The sequence below is a fragment of the Dipteris shenzhenensis genome, chromosome 30, assembly GCF_047967505.1.
Source record: "Dipteris shenzhenensis isolate YYH24624 ecotype China chromosome 30, Dip_SZ_1.0, whole genome shotgun sequence".
Lineage (NCBI taxonomy): Eukaryota > Viridiplantae > Streptophyta > Polypodiopsida > Gleicheniales > Dipteridaceae > Dipteris > Dipteris shenzhenensis.
This window is the reverse complement of record NC_141625.1, coordinates 16,053,617-16,058,095: the sequence shown is the minus strand read 5'-3', so window position 1 is coordinate 16,058,095 and position 4,479 is coordinate 16,053,617. Positions and strand designations below refer to the sequence as shown.

Here is a 4,479-nt window from a genome sequence, read left to right as displayed (position 1 = left end):
ATGTTTATGAAAAAGAAGATATGGAATGTTGTGAATGGAAAGAAGTCTACGAAAGAAAAAGCTAATTGGTTGATCAAAGACAAGAAGGCTCTTGCTATCATTGCTTTGGGATTTAGAGGCTCATATATTCACCACATTGATGGCTTTGAAACTTCACATGAAACTTGGGATCATCATCTCACAGTATTTGGTGCACAAGGAAAATGCTTCAAATATATCTTGTTCCTTTACCTACAATTGGAAAAGGGGACGTGTTATTCCACGAAGAACAACAAAGAGAATCAAGCATTTCTTATGAAGAAGGACTACTTCAACAACAAAGCAAATATGCCTGAAGGAAGAACTCCATCAGCAAATGAAGAAAATAAAGACTATGCTTTTTAAGCACTTTGTCTTTTGAATTTTTTGTTTATCATCACTTGGTCAAATTTTGAGGTTCTCTGCCTGGAGTAGTACTCCAAAATGAATATCATATGTTATGTCTTTTGTAAATCACCTCTGGTCACCATATGATGTAGATCATGTGATATGTATTTTAACTATCCCATATTTTTTGTAAACCTCACACCCTTGGGAACCCTTGCTAGCATGAGATCCTAGCCATAGATTTATCCTTGACCACCATGAGATGGCATGAGAAACTATGAGACTAGATGTATCCTTGACACTACAAGAGGCAACCCCTTGAGGGGGGGTATGTTGGGATAAGTATGATCAAGGGCTTGCGCTATGGTGCATGTGTGCATCTAGGGGAGTCACATGTGTGTTTGTGTGTGTTGTAAAGGCACATCAAGTGCTATGATGTGTCTAGTGTGTGACCTAAGTGATGATGTAAGCCAAAGGCAATCCCACTGATGTAGGGACCGATTCCCACTGATGTAGGGGCTGATTGCCACTTATGTAGGGAAGGTACTACCTTGTCCCCCTTTCTATAAGAGAGAGTCCTCTCTCTCACAATCCATAATAGAGAACTACCATTTTGTTTCATTGTGCTCTCACACCTCTTTCAAGATGCATCTATTCTATCCTACGGGATTCTACATATGCCTGGCATGACACTTATGTCTAGGCCTTTATCTAGTTGTATCTTTCATTTTCTTTACATCTGGATAGTAGTGAAGATAGTGCCATAGATATTGCACTCTTTACCATTGAAATCACATGTTTGCAATCTCGACCTTCATCGAGTACAGAGGCTATGGAGAGACTATCTCTTTGGATCATTTATTTGACAAAAAATTTGTGGCATTATATCTTGAATTCAAAAACCATTTTCTTTATTGAAGGTGAGGCTTTGAATTGATGATGAAGAAGTCCAAAAAGGTAAATGAAATGGAAGGAATTTTGGAAGGATTCAATCATGAGTTACAAATAACAGCACCCTATTAATAGTTAGTATTAGATTGCTTAGTAACTAGTGATGACCTCACAATTACCAAATACAAGGAGCAAGAGGCTTTTGCACAATCGAATGGAGAGAATATGGTTTTGATTCATGAGTATTGATTTAGCATAGTCTTGCGTATTAGTGAATACCTTCAAACCAAGGAAATTCCACAAGGGTATGATATGAGTCAATAATGCAAGTTAGTAATACAAGCATGTAAAGATTTATTATAATCTAGGGAATGCTCAAGAGATGCTCGATAAGAAATTTCCCAAGAGTGTGTTGCTAAGATCTCTAGAGAGTCCGAAAGCCTGCTACACTCCTACGCTTTAAGGAGAGCCACCTTTTGATCGCTAGAGAGTCCAAAGGCTGGCTACACTCCTATGCTTTGGGAGGAGACCTAATGGTCTCGTAGCCCTTCTCTCTCATGTGACCATTAATGACATTTATTTGCTTCTAAAAATAATCATGTGGAGGGCTTTTTATTTTCAAATGATAACACAAGAAATCTTGTTGGCTATGTATTGGTGGCCCATTATAATGAAGGATAGTCTAGAACATGAGCTAATAGCAAGATTTGCTAAGAGAGCTCCATTGTGCATCGAGCACTGACACCATATGACCCAAAAGATAATGGTCAAGTATAGGGCACCAACAAAGTGTAAGGTGTAATTCTTTGAAAAATAGCTAATCATGATTCATGGATGACGAGATTGGACCAAAAGTGCCACAAGCTAGTTGAACTATCAGCGAAGTGGTTCCTAACGTGGACAAACTTTGTAGCCTATTTCATTGCAACTCTAATAATGGATTGGCAAGATATTTTTTTGTTGAATTAGCTAAAAGCTCAATGTATCATCTTTAACAATTTAAAAAGACACAAGACTAAGCTACTTAGAATCCAATTATATTCTTAACCAAGGGTTAAGGTTACTTCCCCCTTTGATGAACTGGAATGTTTAGGAATTTACATAGTTCCAACACCTCTTTGCATACAAGCTAAAGGACCTTGATCCCCTAAAAAATAAGTCCTCACTAAGACTTGTATTAAGAAGATCATTAAGCTAAGAATTAAACCATCAATCAAATATGAGACGGTTATACTATGTGGCCTAGCACACAACTTTCTTCAAATACAGGCCCTGGATGATGTGAAAAGAAAAAAGTATTATTTTGTAGAGGACAAGGATATAGAGAATGAAGGTTAATATGGATAAGTTCCTATTGCTTTTTTATGTTCTCAACCCTACTTTCTACACAAACATGGTATCAATTTCTAAAAGAATGTATAATGTAATGGTTGATGCAAAATATAATGTAATGGTTGGTGCAATATAATGTAATGGTTGATGCAATATGAACATAAGTTATTAATTATGTTCATACATGAATAAGCCATGCTAAGAGAAAGCATACTAACATTATTTTGTTTTATTGTTGTACATATTAAATAGTGGGCATTGCTACCACATGTTTAACGCATGGTAAGCAAGAATATCCTATGGTTAGCATTCCACAAAGAGGCAAATTTCCCATTTTTAACTAGATTTAAAGAAATGGAGGTCATCATAGAGTTTAGATCTATTGTATTTCTATAGCAGTTGGCTGGACTTGGCACGAGATGTGCATTTACATTAGTAAGAGGGTGTTGTGACATGATGGCCGTTTTGATAAACCTGACAATCCAAGTCGAATTACCTTTACTGATGAACAACAAGATTGTTCTCCGTAATTGATGGGTTCCACAAAGAGGAATGAACCGCCCATCGGAAGAATTCACGTGAGTTATATTCTGACTACGTTGAAAATCGGATCATGTTCGCATCATTCTCTGTCTACACAGAGCAAATATGGACAGATTCGATAGGGAATTGGGTAGAGGATTCAGGTAATGTCACGAAACTTCGAAGACCAAGAGCAAAGAAGCTGAACGATGCATTCAAGTTGGAGTAGATTCGATTCGACCTTAGGCACGAAATTGCTCCTCGATAGATCGAAAAAGGCCGCATCCGCAGAAGGCGTACAAGGCAAGGATCCCGATCAACACCACCAGAAAGACCGTTCTGGCTTTTCTCCAGCGGTCCTTGGTTGCTTGTATCACTCCCGCCTTGCATGAGCTGCAATTGTAGCAAAGCACGGAAGGATCGTTGCTCCAAGTTCCGCAGTCTGGGCTTGCACCTAGATTTGCAGGTGAGAGCCAGTCCGTTGCGTCGACGTAAGTGAAGTTGCACGCCACTGGAGGTTTGCAGCACCCGGACTGCCAACAAGAGCGATTGAGTTGGTGTGTCAATGCTTGAACTAGTCGAAGCAAGTAAAGGGAAGCAGGATTGCGTACGGTGCTTGACCATTTACCTGACCATTTACCTGAATTGGAGAAAGGTCGCTTTGGTCGTAACGCGCCTGATCGGTGCCATTGTAAGGGAGGCGACTGGAACTGCAAAATCCAGATTTTTTCAAGCAACGGACAATCTTCTGCCAGCGGTCTGTATTTTTCACGCGATGTCGCATCCACTTCGGATAGTCGTCGAGGACGTATTCATCGTAGCTTTTGCCAGGGACATCGTGCCCGGAACCTCGGCTAGTAATGTCCACCGCGAAGATGGCGAAGCACAATAGCAAGATGAGCAGAAAGGTGAGGGCGAGAAGGTGAGTCCACATAATCCACCCAACACGGAAAAATGCACCTGCGATGCCTGCTAGCGAGATGAAGATGAGCAAGCTGCCAATGGCAATCATGGGTCCTTCCAAGAATGTAGCGCAAGAACTCTGCCGCCCTCTGAACCACAAAATGCCCATCACCAGAAGCACGATAGCGAGCATGAGTTCAACAAATCGCAGCCAATGGCGAGCCATAATCGGACTGAAACCTCTATTCCGACGCGGATCGTGTAGATCTCTGACTAGTGTATGCCTTTCTATGTCCATGGATCCAATCAGGCGCAGACTAAATTCGCTTTGAGTACGATCAATCGATATACAAGATGATACTCTGCCGGAACATACTCTGCCAAAGCCTAAATTCACGGTGAGCTCCAATTAATTCAGCACGATTACAATCAAGCCTTCAGTGTAGAATAGAAACGGCGCGCCAA

General features: G+C 40.5%; 1 pseudogene; it reads right to left on the bottom strand.

The window, feature by feature from the left end:
* Positions 1–3,353: 3,353 nt before the first annotated feature.
* LOC147881765 (protein TORNADO 2 pseudogene) lies at positions 3,354–4,240 on the bottom strand (annotated as a pseudogene).
* Positions 4,241–4,479: the final 239 nt, after the last annotated feature.